This window comes from Calonectris borealis, chromosome Z (genome assembly GCF_964195595.1).
Source record: "Calonectris borealis chromosome Z, bCalBor7.hap1.2, whole genome shotgun sequence".
Classification (NCBI taxonomy): domain Eukaryota; kingdom Metazoa; phylum Chordata; class Aves; order Procellariiformes; family Procellariidae; genus Calonectris; species Calonectris borealis.
In genome coordinates, this window is record NC_134352.1 from 61,290,306 (window position 1) to 61,309,468 (window position 19,163).

General features: G+C 39.5%; 1 protein-coding gene across 2 annotated transcripts in view; it reads right to left on the reverse strand.

The window, feature by feature from the left end:
- Positions 1–19,163, reverse strand: part of LHFPL2 (LHFPL tetraspan subfamily member 2) — a 66,827-nt gene that overhangs the window by 28,180 nt on the left and 19,484 nt on the right. Inside the window, exon 1 of one of the 2 annotated variants that reach the window (XM_075138397.1) lies at positions 10,506–10,564. The exons of the other annotated variant lie outside the window; for it this stretch is intronic. The gene's annotated coding sequence lies outside the window, so the exon portion shown is untranslated. Of the gene's footprint in view, positions 1–10,505; positions 10,565–19,163 lie in introns of those variants that run through there. 2 annotated transcript variants of the gene reach the window in all.

Below are 19,163 nucleotides of genomic sequence, written 5' to 3' on the forward strand. Positions count from 1 at the left end.
AATGCCATCTAATTACAGGTGGATTCGTTTCTGGAATACATCACCCTAAAAGAAACGAATATAAAACTTATTTCCAGCTTTAAAAAAAAGCAGCTGAAATGTACTATTCTCTTTCTGACCTCATTAAAAGCCGTGGCAAAACTCCCACTGACTTTAATGGGGCCAATACATCACTGAAAAATCACTAGAAGAATGAGAGTTTCCAAATTTTCAGACCAACTGCAGGGGAGGTTTAAACACAGGATTCATTTCCCTCTTCCCTCATCCAGACAAAACTTTGCTTATTCCCCCCCTACTAAGAGGAGATCAAGCTATCTCAGATTTCCAGCATCTCCTCTGAACCGCAAATTTTCAAGCAGGAGATTTGTTCCATTGCTCCGTATTTATTGACTTACAAAATTCCTTAAACCTACAGCCATTACGTTGTGTTTTGAAAACTTACTCAACATCTTTTGCAATTCCAAAATGTATTAAAACCTAAGAGGCTAAGAAAAGCTAATGTGTAGCATTTCTATTGTTCATATCTCAAGAGAAAATTACACATCACATCAAAAATCATCACTAAGGGAGCAATCTTGGCTACAACTAGTGATAGCCTAACTGCTCAGGAATTTACCAACTGGGAGTGGAATCGTGAGTTTCCTTTCCTACTTTGATTGCTCACTAGCTCACTGAAATCTCAATCTTCAAGAGTCTCATCTAAAGCCCCCTTTCTTGGTTACCTACAATATCACATCTGTCAGGTGGACTCAAATATTCATTGTGTTGCGATTACTTCTTACAACAACTTTTAACTACAGCTTCTAAAGGACTTTGGCAGGGGAGAAAGGGTGGTTAGGCGGAAAATGGGAAGTCAGAAGGAAAGTACTACTAATATTTGGTAGCAAACAAATCCTTGCTATTTTTATACTAAGGATTTTTACCTTAAAAGGAAGCTAGGCTTTGGCTGTTGAAATAGTTAATAGTGTGTTCATGAGCTAGAGCATCAGCCCAAAAAAACTTATAATCTGTGCTTATTGCAAAAAGCAATTCACTCCCATGAGTTCATCGTGACAGATTTGGAACTGCTCTTAATAATTTATGAATATGGTATTAAGATATTTATTATACTAATATATTGGTTATTGTTTAATACGAGGATGGTGAGAAAAACAGGCAGGAAAGGAAAGAATGACTCAGTTATGCCACTTCTCAGCAAACTCCGGAGAATTGCTTACTAAAAAGACAATACTAAGACAGGAAAAGCCTCGCAAACACAGCAGATCAAAGATGCAAGGACTGTTTAGGAAGGAACAGTCTCTCAAACTGAAGGGAAGAGAAGCTGTTTTGGACAAACAAACTTAAGAAAAAGGCACCTGTTGGGGGTGCCTGTTGAAGTTAGGCCAGCATGGGACAACCTCATTTGCCTTTAGGCAAAGCAGACACCCCTGCAAACAGCCTTAGTTCCTTTGTGTGAAGGAAACACCGCTTCAGTTAATTCTCGAAAGGAAACCATTGCCGTATCTCCTTTCACAGTTGTGGCTGTGTTAGCAGAGCGACCACAAAGGTTATAGAATCATAGAATCATAGATCCATGGTTATGGATCTCCAGCCTGTCTGAACAGCCTAGGGTGGGTCATTCTTCTGCTGAGACAAGACCTAAGGCTGTAGATCCAAGGACTGCCCTTTGCAAGCAGGAAGGGCCCAGAGGTGTTTGCACTGTTACTCAGTGCATACGCTGTAAACAATCTTCTACGTCAGTCCCTCCAGAAACGCACCAGTTAGCAAGTCACCTCACAGGTGTCGACCGTTCCTCAGCTTCATGATGCGTAACATTCCCACAGTGTGGAAAGGACGCACTTTCAGCAGAACAGGATGCACCTTGGGTCTGGGCCATATAGCTCAAGCAAACTACCAGGCTACAATACCAGTGACAGATGAGATGGAGAACCTATCATGTTTCAAAATGTATGTATTCATTTACGTTCCTCTTAATTCAAACTGGAAGTGAAACACCCTTCAAAAATAATCAATACAGACGAGCAGCTCAGCACAGTAACGCACACAAACTTGTGTACATGACAGGAAAACCTTTCTTGAGCAAACACTGACTTTTCATTTTACTGGAGCTGAGGAGAACCAGTAGTGATTCAAGGTAACTGAAAAGGGTCGTGATGGATCAGAGCTGCCATGTTTCCATATTGGAAAGGCGTGTAGACATCTGAAATATCTGGACACCACACACCACAGAAAACTTGAAAAAAGTGCATGAAAATCCTTTTATCTACTCTGGGAAAAGGCAATGTACTCACAGAAACACAGACATATGATATCTCTGCAAACATTCACTGAACGCGAGCTTTAACCATTATTAATGGCTAACCATTTAACCATGGCCAAGAAAGAAGAACTGAAATGAGATGTTTCTGATACGGCATATTTCATTAATTAATAATTACAGGGTTGCTGTGTTCTGTTCAACTCTACAATGGAAGCTCACTGCAAAGAGATTGGAAAAATCTAGACTAATAATTCAAATTCTGGAAACCTCGTTTTAGAGCAAGAAACAAAAGGAAACAGATGATTTATTTTAGCAACTGGACTCAATTCTAAAGCCAAGATTGGACATACTTCTACAAGCTGAGCCACCAAATTCTGGCTTGTTTTATGCATTTTGACTTGCTAGACTAGGTATTGATAACAGTTCTGTTCTGTCCTTAAAATGCATACAACTGTGAAAATGAGTAACTAATAAAAATTTTTAAAAGCGTAACAGGGCTAGAGGGAAAAACCATCTGCATCTTTCTCAGCTTCACTTTCTCTGGAAATGCTCTATCATCCCTCTGCCGCTGACGTCCTGTGGTTTGTGTCACAGCAGCACTTAATGGAGCAAACTAAAACTGGATCTGTGTGGGGATATGTATATAGGTAAGGTAGTGCTACACCTTCCTACCATCTACATACATAGGAAAAATGAAAGGAAGAAGGCATTATTAACCACCTCAGTTTTCCAGATGAGATGTTTCTCAGTCATATAACAAAGTGTGTAGCAACACTGGCAACTGAACCTGAATGCTGCCATTACAAATCCCCCTAAATCTTTGGGGGTTTGATATATTCCTCAGTGTCACACACTGTACCAACCACTTTTCTTGTCATCCTTCAAACACAAACCTCAGCTATTCCTCTGTCACTTTGATTCTCCAGCCCTGACACGCCGCCTGCAAAAGTACTGCTTCTTCTCCACCAAGTATGACCATTGACGAATGATACCAAATGAAATTATCATATCTCCCACAGTATCTTTGATTTTCCTGGTCACTGAGAAACAGTTTTGTTAGTAAACTGTAATTTTTTCCTACAGTATTCACTGTTGAAATAGGTAATTCCCATAGCAACATCCCACAACAGCTTGTCCATCATATCAGGAAATACAAATTCACCTGCAAGAAATAAACTTACCTCTACGGCTAGCCTTTTCTACTTGTACTTCAGAGAAAAACATAATTTCAGTCATAACACCTATAGGGGATGATTCTGCCCATGTGCATACCTTACTGAAGAGAACAAAGCTATAGGACATATATATTCAACAGGTCGCACAAGGTTATAGGGAGCGGACTTACTTCAGGACAGAAAGCCTTTTTATGTATTGGGTTGGTGAGTTTTCTTTTTAAAGCTTTCACTGTCATTAATCCTTTTGAAAGCAAATGGAGTCTACAAACTAGTGTAAACGTAGCATCTGATTGTACTATTGCCAAAAGCTGGAAAACTCTTGATTATGTCTTCCCCTTGGGAAATGCAAATAAATCAAAATCAAACCTGCATATCTGAAGATCTCACAATGCCTAGATAGACATCTATTACTAAGAAGTCGTCCCTGCTTACTACCAGCTTTAAGAAAATCTGTCTGCTCTGTAAATTTCAAACATTTAATTGGATTCTGAAAATTATCTTTAAATATAAGATTACCTATTAAAACTCATTGCTGCATTTCAAGCTCTATATATAGAACTTCAGTGCAAAATCAGAAGTACAGTGTATGTACAGAGTACAAGAAACAGTTTAATTAACTGTCCATCATGCAACTTGCTGTTTCAAAACAATTCTAAACAGTGCACTGCATTTTGTAAATTGATAATGGCAATTATTAGCATTAGTTAGTTCTTTAAAATTATAAACTTATTTTCCATTTCCTAATAAATGCTCTCCTAGAAAACGAACTCATTTCATCAGGGACAAAATTAAGCAGATCTGAATAAATCATTAACAGCATTTATAAAATGGAAAGAAAATATGGTCATGCAGACCAGATATTTATTTAAACATTTATCAGAATTTTACTCAGAATCTTATCTCACGAATCCACAAAGGTCTTTCAGTGTCACAGCTTCAGTTGTGCACAGTGCCACCACTTGCATATATTCCTGTTCACAATATTTTCCTCAAACACATATAGAATCATTTAGGTTGGAAAAGACTCCAAGATCATCAAGTCCAACCATAAACCTAACCCTGCCAAGTCCACTACTAAACCAGGTCCCTAAGCACCCCATCTACACGTCTTTTAAATACTTCCAGGGATGGTGACTCAACCACTTCCCTGGGCAGCCTGTTCCAATGCTTGACAACCCTGTCAGTGAAGAAATTTTTTCTAATATCCAGTCTAAACCTCCCCTGGCGCAACTTGAGGCCATTTCCTCTCGTCCTATCGCCAGTTACTTGGCAGAAGAGACCAACACCCACCTTGCTACAACCTCCTTCCAGATAGTTGTAGAGCGCGATGAGGTCTCCCCTCAGCCTCCTCTTCTCCAGGCTAAACAGTCCCAGTTCCCTCAGCCGCTCCTCATAAGGCTTGTGCTCCAGGCCCTTCACCAGCTTCGTTGCCCTTCTCTGGACATGCTCCAGCACCCCAATGTCCTTCTTGTAGTGAGAGGCCCAAAACTGAACACAGTATTCGAGGTGCGGTCTCACCAGTGCTGAGTACAGGGGCACGATCACCTCCCTACTCCTGCTGGCCACACTATTTCTGATACAGGCCAGGATGCCGTTGGCCTTCTTGGCCACCTGGGCACACTGCTGGCTCATGTTCAGCCGGCTCTCAGATATGTTCTGGAAGAAACTTTCTAGTTCATATAGCTGCACATTTATCTCTATCTCAGGTGGGCAGAACATGCTCTTCTGCCAGTCTTTGTCTATTTGGTTATGTTAAGACCGCAGAATTAATAGTTCAGATAGAGCAACCAAATAATCAAAACCATTTGAGCCTAAAATGGTATATACTGAGCAAATAAGTATTTTATCTTTTTTTTTTTTCTTTTTCAAGATACTTAGCGCTATGTCCTCTCACTGTTGAGTAAAAAAGTTATGAGATTGGTCCAAAGCAGCAAGTGAGTGAAAAGAAAGAAAAAACCAGAACAGACTATCTAAACGTGGAGAGGACAAAAACATGCATGTGAGAGAGCAAAAGGCCAATGCTATAATCTCTGCAGCTAGTTTCCTTTGCCAGCAGGGTTTTGTTTTGTTTTCAGTGAAGCATTGCTTAATGTACTGAAATGCTTTCCAATGAATGCTACCATTACTAAGCTTCAGATCTCTGATAATACGCAAAATCTTGCTATTTGACACAGTTAAAGTTTTATCTTGTACATGTATCGTACAAAAAGCTTGGAAACATTCTCTTCTTATAAAATAACCTTCCATTCTTCCTGCATAAAAGTTGAATCAGGAGATTTATCTATTTTTCATTATAGCAGAGAAAAGATTATGGGACACCAGAGTTCTTATTTTATTTAGCGTTAACCAGTAAAAATACCTATATAAAAAGCTGAACTTCAAAAATTATCATAATCTCAAAGCATTAAGAAAAAAAACAATCTGTCACAAATTCAACAACCCACTGAATAAATCAAAGTGGAAACAAAGCAGCTTGCATGCACATCCAGTACCCTGCCAGTCTCCAAGCACTGTTGTGTGAGTAGTGTCTGCAACACACGCAGGAGATCATCAATTTGGCATCTATTGCGCCAAAATGGCACAGCAGGCTCCCCTTTGTTATCTATATGACAGAGAATACAATTCTACATGAAATTGGACACAAAATCAATTAATCTGTGTTCAGTGAATGCCATCTTTAAAAAAGTAAGAGGTTATTTCTTTGGGGTATTGTTTTTCTTTTAAACTTGAATTCATTGTCTACAATAAGAGTTCGCAGATCAGTTTGGTGTTCTGCATATTTTCCAAAAATACACTGGTTGGTGTACGCTACACTTTCTGCACTAAGGTAAACCAGAGCTTTCCAAGTTAAAAAAAAAACACAAACAGGCTGAACCAACCATTTGAGTCCTTGCTCCTGGAATCACTTTTGTCTGTGTATTCTCTGAGCTATCAAAATGGCACAGGAGTAACAGAGTAGAAGCTCTCAAAGCTTTTTGGTGAAGCCTGGTCCATTTGCGGCAGAGCCAGAACATGCCAAAACATTTAACTGGACTGACTCATCATTTGGATAATGATCTCATCTGAATTGAAGCTGTGAAAATACCAAGTGACTTGAGATGACATAATCGCTGTTGCAAAATCTAGATTCTTCTGTAGCTCTCCTAGAAAGAGGGCTTTGTTGTAAGACAGAGATGAGAGATTCTTAAAGCACACGCTCCTGGGGATGTGCCCAGAAGCCGGTTGGTACACATGCGCAGCTAGGGTAGTGCTGTGCCCGCTCTCAGCAGCAGGCAGTCCTTTCCCAGCTGCAGTTTGTGCCCTGTGCCCTTACTGGTTCTGCCCTTGTAGGGCCGAGATTGTTCACCTTTGTATTTGGAAAAACTTAACACATACCAGGCTTTGGTAGTGGAGCTGTCGCCACTGGTTTCATTGCTGGTGGCATCTGCACTGCTTTGGTATTGAGTCTTTTTGCAGCCATATTTTAAGATGCTGCCTGAGCAGCTCTGGATAGAGCACTAAAAAACACAGCTTATCTTTTACCAAAATTCACAGGCTTATCTTCTCTGGACTGGAAGAGACCTACACAAATTGCTGCAGGAGATGAATGGCAGCTGTGCTCCTCTGTGTTCCAGGTGTGGGTCACTGACTACAAGAACACTCACATTTGTTTACTGCACATGTTTTTCCCAAGAAAGGAAAGAACTACATTGTTCCTTTTTCACTACAATCAAAATCTGCTATCCTATTCAGGGAAAGGGATATAAAAGGCAGAAGATATTAGATAGACAAGTCATCCTTGTTTTTCTCAGTATGGTGCTGCTAAACAGTTATTTTTGAACAGTTTCAAAACCAAGCTTAGGATAATTCCTGCCTTCTAAGCAATTTTCATATTTGCTCATCATGATCATAAGGGCATGAATCTGTAGTGTGATATAAGACTTCTGTGAGTCCTAGCAGCTGTACTGAACTCTTGAATGCTTTTTCAAAATACATAGTTACCAAAGAAGAACATCAGTATTCACTTCAATGGGGTTAACATAAAATTATCAGAAAAACTCTAAAGCGTTTTGAAGAGTTTGAGAAGAGTCTGTTTACCTAGGACACGCCCAACATCTTGTCTCCCAACTGCAGGTTGAAATAAGAAACTGCAGGAACTGTGCAGCAACGTAGCTGCACAGCAACATTGCACTCAAGTGCCATATGCTTGCAGTATGTGCGCAGCCCTGATTCTCTTTGTTATTGCACAGACACAGTCTTGTACGCATGAGGGCTTAAAAGCAATTGGAACTGCAATGAAATATGCTGCATGAAGAACAAGAATGCATATAGCTCCTTTCCCCAAACGTGAAAAACTTTTGTGTACCAGATTTTCGTTTCTTTATGAGCTGTTACAATAAGGTAGTATAAAAAGGTACTTGGCAAGTCAGTTGGTTTGTAGGAAAAAACCCAAACAAACGTGACAGGTTAGGTTAGATTGTATCTGAAATGTAAAACTAACATGCTGGTCACGGTTATACCTAGTGAAACAATCCTCTCCCTTGTTTTCAAACCCCTATTTATGTTTAAGGATTTTTTTTTTTTTACAGGAAGCTATAAAAAGAAACAATAAGCAGAATGTACTTACACCACAAGCAAATGCAAGGAAGAGATAAGCTGAAATACTAAAAATAAATCTGGATCAGTTGCGAGTTGGTGAGGAAGGAAAGTAACAGTAAAACATCCATGTCTTTATGCAAATATGGTTAAAAAGAAAATACAGAAATAGGAATCAGCTGGTGAGATGAAGAGCGTGGTGGAACAAAGCACACTATGGGAACACAAACACAGGCTGTTATAATAACCTGCGCGGGAAAGCTGCATGCGTAAGAGAAGGTCAATACAATACTACTATACTCAAAGATGATAAGAGTGTGCTAAAATATGAAGAGGAACAATAGAAATTATGGACATTCAGTTGCACCAGTGTGGAGACTGATGCATTCATTCGTCCTCCAAGAGCCCAGCTGCTGAAAGCCACCTCAGAAAGCCTGTGCCATTCTCCAAGGAAATCCAGCAGGGCAGCTCAGCATCACCACCGCTTCTTGACAACACTGGAGAAATATAAGCTCTGCCTGACCTGGGGTGGGTTTGACACAAGAAGTGTCCTCGCTCCAAGTGCCTCTGAGTTGCAGATGCTTTATACCACTCAGCAGTACAAAAAATTACATAACCAGAAGTCTTACAATAAAAATGTTAAATTTTGGAAATACGATACTGAATTACGTAAGAAGCTGTAAAAGAATGGCAGATAATTGAAATGTGTGCAAAAGAATGGTCAGTGATGGCTTAACCTTTGAAAACTCTTGGGGAATTTGTAAAAAGAAGTTTAATACAGAAGATTGGAATTTATCAAACATAGAAGTAACCTTTCAACATTGAAGAATGTAGTACTAGGGTGGGGGGCAAATCAGCCCAGTCTCAACTAAGACCAAGAAACAGGACACCTATGAACTCTTGTAAGCAATTCTCTTATGGAAATAAGCCTAATCTTTCCACGGTGTGCTTCTTTAGAATGACAGGCTAAAATCCAAAGCTTAAACTGTTATTCCTTTGGGAGCAAAAGATCAAGAATGGTCTTGGGACAAGCAGGCAGATACCCCTCCATGCAACTTAAACTATATTTTGTCTCCTGAAAATACTAGGAAGATATGCACAGAAGAATGCTGCCGAGGACTACTTGAGTTAGGCTAAAACTGGTTACATCCCTTTATCAGACCCCAAACAACTCAGTTTCTTAAGGGTAGGCTACCATTGAAACTCTTATAACTGAGGGAGCAAAGCATTCAAGAGTTCCATACAGCTGCTAGGACTCATAGCAGTCTTACATCACACTGCAGATTCATGCCCTTATGATCATGATGAGTGAATACAAATATTGCTTAGAAGGCAGGAATTATTGTAAGCTTGGGTTTGAAACTGTTCAAAAATAACTGTTTAGCAGCATCATACTGAGAAAAACAAGGATGACTTGTCCATTTTCTCTTCTGCTTTCTCAGACAGCAGAGAAAAAAGCATTCGTTTAGGTTTGTTAGTACTGTATTTATGTGGTAGTTAATCACTCAAGAACAAGCAATGCCTTGGTAAGACACATAAGGCATGGAAACAATTAACACAGAAAACTTCTATATGCCTTTTTTCCCTCCCTGCTTTGGCAGACAAAAGTCGTATTTGCATTGATAGTGAAAAACAGGGGATATTGCAACACTTCCATTACTGCACCTTTCTTAAAAGCTATGCTGATTTTAAAAACATACTATAAATTCAGTTGATTAAGTAAGGAGCATATAAAGAACATATCTTTTAAAAAATACTTATATTTAACTTGATAAAATTAAGCATTAGCATAGAGCAGATTTTTAAGTCTGACAATACTACTACACGTACATCTAAATTAATTCAAAGTCATACTCTACCACACAGTATCTCAGGGAGGTAAGTGTTATTCCAATACTGATAAACTGTTATGCATGCTGTCAAACAGATGCACTGTAAAAACCAGACAGGGAGAAAATAGAGAACACACCCCACTCACTTTTTTTTCTCCCAGCCATGAAAGCAAGAAACTAAAGCCCATTTGATTCCAACAACAAAATCCAGGCAATGCTCACTGGGGAGGAGTGATGGGGGTGTGTGTTTTGTTTTGTTTTATTTTGAGAAGATTTACTAGATATATCCTGCAGTAACTTGTCATGCATAATATTATTTAGCTCCTAGTTAAAATAAAACTGTGGCTTAAAGCACAAAACAAATACAGACTATGTCACTGATCCTTCAGCTGGTAAAATGCTTTCATGTACCCACCAGAATATTAAGACACAAATCCCTTTCGTTAGTGACATTGTTTGAATTTGGTTCCCAGAAGAAACTAATACACAACATCAAGGCTGTAGATATATCAGACTTCTCAACTACAGCAAAACTTTTGAAACGGTAAATATATTTGCACAGATTTTTTTTTTCCTGAGCATACAGATTTCATAGGATATACTTAGAAATGCTCAGTATCATTTAAAAATTCTAACTTCATCGCCAACAGTTTATGAACTCACCGTTTCCATGCCTTGCTATTCGATCACAGGAATATGAGCTGCTTTTGAGCATTAACATGCATCTACAACTGTAATCTTGGAAACAAAACAACAAACTGACTCAGTTACTATGTTTTCACTTAGATCGGCTGGAATTCAGGAAGTGAGAGACTGATTACTAATCATCTGAGAGAGCCCTTGAAATGATGAGTGACCTTTTAAAAGTTCAGAAGAATAAACATGTATCATGAAATCACTGGGAAACAGCTTCTTAAAGAAAACAGGTAATGGAGAAACTTAGTTGAGGGTGAATGTATCACTGCGTGTCTGTCACATCCTGACTTCAATGTTTTGACCACGACAAGGCTGAGCACCAGCCCTCTCCAAAAAACAGGGATGCTTGTTTTTCCTCTTCACAATTAAAACCGATACTTCCCTTATATTCACATTGCCCATATATGCTGTAACACCAGAAGACTATCTATGTCAAAAAGTTATTGTGCTGTGTTGCAATATTGTGAGGTGAGACAGCGGTTTACAGTAAGTCCACCAAGCAGCTATCAGAAGGTACAAACAATTAGGGGCTTTCCAAGACTGCATTCCAAAGAAACAGACACAACTGAAAAGACAATGAAAAAAATACAGTGAGCTAAAACTGATTAAGTCAAGGGTAACCCTTATGACGTCTCACTGTAAGGGAGACATGATCTTAAGTAGAGGAAGTCAAGAGGCATCTCACTGAAATAGAAGTCAGTAATTGGACCTGCCTATAGTAATTACATATCATAAACACAATGAACTTGAAGCCTTTGTACATATCAAGGACTATGAATCAACTGACACCAATGAGAAATGAGTAAAAGTGCAATAATAGAATACTGATGCATTTTGGAACAGTTTGCTGCTTTCTCAGCCAGAAATGGTACATGAGAAGGAGATAACCTTTTGCTGTATCTCAAGAATGTATGTATTCGCTCAGATGTCCAGAAAATTGCAGACAGACAGATCTGGAATGTTTCTGGTAAAGGAAAAAAAAAAGGGGTGAGGGGGAAGGGACGAGAACGAGCCCTACTTCAAAATTGTCCCATTCTCCCCTTCTCAATTGGAAGGAGATGATGAATGAAGTTTTGCTTTTGTTTTTAAAAAATAATTGAAGCATACAGGAATCTGGGCATAGTTGTAACACAGAACACTACTTATTTCTTGAAAGTACAACATAAAATAGCATGAAATCGAAAAAGACAACATTCAATGAGGGCAAGTAGCAAGAAAGAGAAATCAAGTCTATAAATAGAGAGTGAAAAACAGCTAGCAGTACTACAGAAAAGGATCCGACTGTAAAATGGGTCGCAACTGAGTAGGAGTCAAAAGCATGACAAGATGACAAAAGCAAAACTAAAAACTTCTAATACAAGGATGTGTCGGTACTCTTACAGGACACATAAGGAAATGATTCCACACACTTTCAATGCATCCAGCTTTTTACTTTACACTTTAGCAAAAGATGTAGACAAGACAAGAGAGACCAGAGGACAGCAACAAGAACTGCCAGAGATCTTAAAAATGTGACACATGAGGGAAGATCCAAGGAGTCTTAGTTCATATGAAAGAGTAGTATAGAATATGGTATTAACTGAGGTAAGTAATACAACCAGGATCCTAGAAACAGGGTTCACAAACAGTGCGTAAACCTTTAATAGATGGATGTTTTATCCAACAATTTTGTCCTTAAATATGAAACACAACCTAATTAGGGTACTTGTAAAAACAACTGCACTGCTGCATAGAGCCATAAGAAAACAGAACGGAACAGAAAAACTCCTTTGTGGGGTTAACATTCAAAAATCTGTATACAGACTTTCTCTACTTTTCTCCCAGTTTCAAGTTACAGCAAGAGCTACAAAAGCAGCTGTGGCTGGGGTAAGCTCGCATGGCTGGACAGAAGAGTGGTAAGAATTCCAGGGTGATCTGAAAAGAGCTTTCTTTTATGGTGCAATCAGTCAAACTGGGGATTCATGCCCTTCACATGGCCAGCCTATAAACTACAGGACAATAAATCAACCAAATCAAAAAGGGATGTGCAGGGCAGTCATTGTGTTTCCAGAACACCTCCTCTGGGAGCAGACGCAAGACGCCCAAGGGGTTTTAGAGTAACTTCCAGTCCAGGTGATGCACATGCTCAAAACAGTCCAGAACTAATTATAAAATGGAATCCCATAACACAATCTGCTTCTTGGCTTCCTGGCGGCATTAGCAGTGCGCTGCGGGAACCTGCAAGAAAAGCTTTGTACGCCATCACAACTCAAGGATATTCCTCCTGAAGTTTTAGTTATGCTAGCACAGAGCTTCTCCACATTTCACTTGGTAATAGCTAAGGCTGCAAAAAGTAACTACGTAAGTGTTGTTAGAAAAAAGTTCAACCGACACAGTTGTTTGTTGGAGAATTTCAAGCTGGGTAAGGGCTTCCCCTCACAGGAAAGGGGAATGAAAGTTGTTGCAGTTCAGCCTAAAACTCCAGCACAGGTTCCCTTTATCCACCAAAATGTAAGTTTTGCCTTAGTAGAGAAATTATTCAACACTTTCCACTCTTAAAACACATTTTCATTGCTTACAACTTTGCCAAAATAGCAGTTTGGGCTGAAACTTTCCACACCAGATGCCTGCCTGAGGCTGAATTTTCTTGCACAAGTTTCAGCCAAACAGTTCAGATGTTTTAGAAAATGAAGGTACATTTTTCAGCATTAAAAGCTTCTGGTGACCTTTTCTTCAAGAAGGAAAGACATTCCTGACAGATTTCAAATGCCTGTTAGCGTGATAGAGAAGTAAGATTTGTAATAGGGGATAAAATCCTCAATTCATTAGCTAGTATGTGATTTTGAAGGGTGCACATCTACAACTGATTTGGCAGTTGTAAGCCTTTCCTAAGTTTGTCTAGTGACTCAAACCTCCACAGATTGCACCCTCACTTTGCACACCTTTCCCTCAAGCCGGAGTCCTGACCAGAAAAGCAGAGTAGAGTCACCATCCCCAGGGGACAACATGTGATTTCAATCAGTTGTGCACCATGATGGACCAGAGCTGGAATCAGAGCTGAAGACAGGGCATGCTTTTCTCTCTTCTGCCAGTGACTGGGCTATGCAGAGGGCCAGGCTGGGGGTTTGCTTTGGAAGGAAACAGTGAAAGAGCTTTAAAAAATGAACCCAAAACAACAATGCACCAAACAAACACACACGAACAATAACAACAACCGCACCATGGCTGGAGACTGGGTGGGCTGAAGGAATGAAGTGAGCTGGAAGAAGATGGAGAGTCTGGATCAGGGAGATAGGACTCACTGATGAAGGAACAGATAGGGTCTGTCCAGGGGGCACCCCAACCAGCTTATTCAGGGAGAGTAACAGGGTGTTAATGATAAGAGGTGAAAAGCACCTAGAACTGTACAGAATTTATTTTGCACAAGCAACCTCAAATCCAGCATTTCCTTACCTTTTAAAAATCTGTATAACAGCATTCTTAAAGCTACCACATGCTGCATCTGCAATGCTACTTTAAAATGTCCACATGCACTATTGTGAAGAGTGAACTTAGATGCTATAGCTGAGCCAGCCTAGCAGGGATTGCTTGGAGTTTAAATCTGACCTTTTTCTTCCCATTCCCAGGTATATTTTCCTTCCACTTCCCTTGACCATTCTGATGGCCACTGGCTCCCTCCATGGGGTGATTGAATCCACCAACCCAGCAAAAAGTTAACTCAGAAGAGGAGGGGAGGAAAGAAAACCCAGGAAGCAACCACACAGGCATCTTCTCAGCCAGCAAGTTGAACTGGCTCCCAGTGAGGATGAGAAGCACCCCAGCTGGCAGTAGGAAGAGAACAGGACCACAAAACAAGGAGTAAGTGGGGAGGAAAGCAAGCCTTCCCCCTTCTTTTTAGATAATGGCCTTCAGCATCACAAGTTGAAGGATATTTATCACAAAAATTACAGCATGACGTATCAAAGCTTTAGAAGCAAGAACGCTGTTGGCTTACCTAAAGCTAAGCCATTATGTCTGTTTATAGACAAGCAATGTTTCACAACAATTGCTTAAACCTCTCCACCAATTAGGGTCCCTAGAAACAGAAGCCTCTTCCAGAAAAGATGACAAAACTATTGATATTTTTTCATTCACAGTCACAACTCTGGAGTCATGTGCTGAAATTATTTCACTTCAGCAATGTTTCAGTGACTCACAGGCTGGTGTGCAGTATATTCTCCACAAAGAACTCAGCTTTATTGTTTGTCTCATATCTATGCTGTTTAAAAACAATATCGTTTTACTTAGTCTCTCTTATTTTTCTGTAGTTCAGTCACACTGGTCCAATTGTACCCAGTGGGCACCACGCCCACTTCAAGATTAAAACTAGAAAAATAATCCTTCTGTTTTCATTAAAGAGTTCTTTCTCCTTTACCCACATTACAACTGAACTTGTATTCAGACACTATACTCCAGACAAAGTTTTCAAGAGTTTTCTTTCTACCAATTTTTTCCTAACAACAGGCTGCCAACCCCACCCCAAGCCCAAACCCTAACAATTCTTGCAAAAATATACATTTAAACCCATCTCAAAAAAGGAGTCAGTGATCCAGCTCCCAGTTGTAATGCTTGCATTTGAAAGTAACAGCAGCGAGGTGGTCAGAGAAGCAACACTTCTGGCTCCGGATGAAACAGCCTAGCCTTCGTTTGGCTCCAACACTGAGCAGGAGGGCTGCTGTGACCAGAGCCAGTGACCCTGGTGCTGGCACACCAGAAGCCTCGTAGTCTCACCAGCCCTAAGACACCCGTCGGAGAACCCTGGTGCTGGGCAAGACTTCCCAAAGTTTCAAAGAGACCTGGGGAGGGCAGATTCCCCTACGCCATGGGCTCGGTGCAAGGATGCTAATTGTAAACATGAAGCTACTGACTACCCTGGAGCATGCAGAAAGACATGCACAACTTAGCTTCCCAAAGTTCAGTCCTTTATTTCACAGACGTACTGATCCAGCTGTATGTCTCTCTTGCTCTCTCCCTCCCCCCTCCATGATCCTCCTGGACAGAGCTGGGTCTGCATCACAGATCTGCAGCATGAAGTGTCCAGGAGCGGGGAAGGGCTTGCCACACTGCTCTCCAGCTACGGACTAGCACCATTCATCACACCAGCTGACAGATTAGACTTGTGTGCTGGGGGAAAAAGGAAAAATAACAAAAACCTCACCACACACTGAGCAGTCTGCAGCAAGAATGAGAGATTCTTGCATCACATTTTTCTTATGCTGCATTCAGGGCCTTTTTGGCCCGAACTCTCTTCCTGACCTCATCTACCATGACTATCCTCCAAATCCCATCTCAAAGCTCATTTCCTCAAGGGAGCTCAATAGTTAGAAATTGCAGCTACACATGCACATTTAAAAAAACTAAATATGCACAGACTGTCCAAGCAAGCTCTCAAAGAATGAGCTTCCAGTTGGTTTAGTCATCCAGTTCCAGCAATCTACTTTGTTTCAGCCTGTTGGTCTTATCTTCAAGACATGAATTTTATTGCAGGATGCTTTCTGGAGGCAGAGCACTTTTGAAATCAGAACATCAGACACTAAATCCTGACATGGGATTAATGAAAGGATGCCTCTGTTGGAGGCTTCTCTGGGCTCTTGGAAAGTAAAATATACTTGTTGAGAACCTCCATTTCTTTCTAGACTGTCAAGTGCCAAGTGCTTTTATTGTTACATACATAATTGAAAATACCTTTACTCTCAGTCATGTGAGTTAGGTATAGTAACCCTAAATGCAAAACGTGTCCTCTCAGAGTTTTAAAGAATCAAAGTGAACACCTATATCGGAAAGTTCCAACTGCAATAAAGATGTAATTAAAAAATTTAATAAATGTTGCAAGTGTATATCGTATAGAAAAACAAAGTACATCTATAAGTATCTGTAAGTGCACACAGTAAAGAAAGCAAGAAGACTTAGCTTCCAGCAAATAATAAGAGCATTAGTAAATCTGTATTTTTAAAAAAAAAAAAAAAATCACCTTTGCCTTTTTCCCTTCAGGAAGAGCTGATACTAACTGAAGTAATTTGGTTTTCAGATAACAGACAGGAAAGAATTTCTCTGAGAAAGATGAAAGGATTTAGGTAACACTGTATATACAATTAGAATTCCCAAATGTTTGCATCACTGGCAGTTCCTGCGGGTGCTGGGGGAAAGATTAAGTTTGATTAAATTGCAGATTGTGAAAGTTTATTTATGGATTCAGCTGTGAAACAGAGAATAAAAATCTATTTGAAACAAAGCTATTACCCATTAATCTGTTGGTAAAATATCTGGAGTCAGTTTCCCAGTTATTTTCAACATAAAAAACATTGTTATAATGTGAGTTGAGAAATAAATGAAGTCTAGTGAAAGTGTTAGATGGGGAAGTGAAGGGACAAGCAAAATTATTTCAGTCTAAGAGTCTGAAGTAGAGATTTCACTGCCTATTTGACCAAAATACACGGTTCAGATGTGTTTGTCACATGGTTCTAATTCATGTAATGACCTATTCAACTCAACTGCCATTTATTTTCAGCACTAATCACTCATTAACACATGCATTTTGTCATGACAAGATTTTGCTAACATGAAAATATTTCCTGGATAGTTTGGAAGCCCTACCGTATTCTAAGCCAGATGCCCAGAAAGTTGATTCAAAAATTGAAATCCTAAGAAATTAACCCCCCAACAACGTATTTCAACAAAGAAATTGGGGGTCAGAGAAGGAAGGACATGGAAATTCAGCAGAACATTCCTTATAGTCCATTTTTTTCCCAAGACTGCCAAGGACCATCAGACAACCAGCTGTATTCCTATTCTTCATGCCGGACCCGAATGTACTTGTTACTGACAAAATAGGTCTCAACCCTAAGCTACCAATACTGAATATAGACTTGGAAGATGTGTAAGAGTTTATTCTCAATTCCAGCAGAGACAGGATTTAACCTGTTCAACGCACTTCCCAGAATACTTTATAGGGAGGAGCACACACAGCCATTTTTTAGATTTCAAAGCTGTAAGAGAAAAATCTGAGGTAGACTTGGGTTTGACCCCCTTATTGCACCATGCTGCTGAGGTGAAAAAGTTGCTTCTGTTCCTAGAATAGTTCAGACAGTCCAAAAGCAAGCACTTCTTTTCAGGAAGCTGGATTTTCAGGCATTACAAAAAGATCATCAAATTAACTCAAAATGTATCTAAAAGAAAGGCTGCAGCTTTTGCTGCTAACTTGGCATGTGAGAACAACAAAAGCCCCAAAAGAATTAAAATTACAAGTCAGAGCATGGAATATTCCAGCCTTTGATATTTTTTTGTATTGTCTCAGTTTCTCTAGGCTTTTAAAATGCCATAAATTGCCTCTGTGCCAGAGAAGTTGCCTTTCCAACTCACAACTCTAAGCGCTTGTTTATGTGAAATACACTGCTGAGTTAGCCTTCACCTCTCAGGTCTAATCATAAATTACACTGCCAGGCAGATTTTGAAAAAGCTTTTAGCAATGATTTAGCCACGGAGATTGAAAAAAAGAATGCCGAAATGGAAAAACACACAGTTATTGATGGAATACTCTTAATTAAGTCACGTGTTAAGAAGTCCTCTAAAACAAATCCTGTTTCAGTCACCCAGGCAAAAGACAGAAGTCAGCCCTTCAGGGCTTTTCACAATATAATACAGGCTTGAAGAATCAAATTTGCAGAAAAACCTTGAAAGCAATAAAGGGGCTTGTGTAGGGTAGACCTAATTGGCAAGAAGTGATCTTTGTGCATAGTATATGACAACATGGGAAATGCTCTCGGGTGGGTTAAGCTGCCATTTGATGCCGAAAGGCCCAGGTTAATAGGTTAGCATGCCCAAAGAGAGGAAGATCTTATGTGAAAGTGAACGTTTACATAGTATATTTGTGATATTTTCTCAGCCATTCACCTCATTCTCCTTAACAGAGGCCTCTGGCAGTAATAGGAGGAGAAGTACAACAGCTTTCCTTGCTTTCTTTTTTGTAATGCCAACAAATTCACGTAACATCCTGTAAGAATATGCTTCTTTTTTAATTCTCCTTACATACATAATAAGAATACAAATGTGCCTGGGTTTTGTGTCTATAGCAATGAATCTCTGTTTTGCAGGATTAAAGATATAGTGGGCTACTTTAAAAAAAAAAAAAAAAACAAAAAAACAAACAACCCACAAAAAACCCTTTTGAGAGAACTCTTCTTGCTATGAAGAGTCCTTGCAAGTTGAATTTCAATGCTTCTAATGTCCGCATTCTGAAAAACACCATTCACAAAGCTGAAAACAACCCATTATTCTTCAACTGCAGCCATCAGCTAGTGCTGACAAATGTTTGAAACAAATTTGAAAAGAATATTCAAAATGTACCCAATTCAGTCAAGAGTTACTGCACTGCTTGCACACTTTCATTAGAACATATAGAGAATATATCTTCTTTAATCCCACAGAGTTAAAAGAAAGCGACATATGAAAAATATGTACAGTACTTTGAATAAAATTTCTTCTCTAGTGTAGTAAGTTGTATTCAGCTATTAGACACGTTATTTTTAACATGAAGTGAAAATAATCTTTTAATGGTTGTTGTAGCTCAACATTAATTCACTTCTTTGTTGGTAGCTGTCCTAGGAAAAA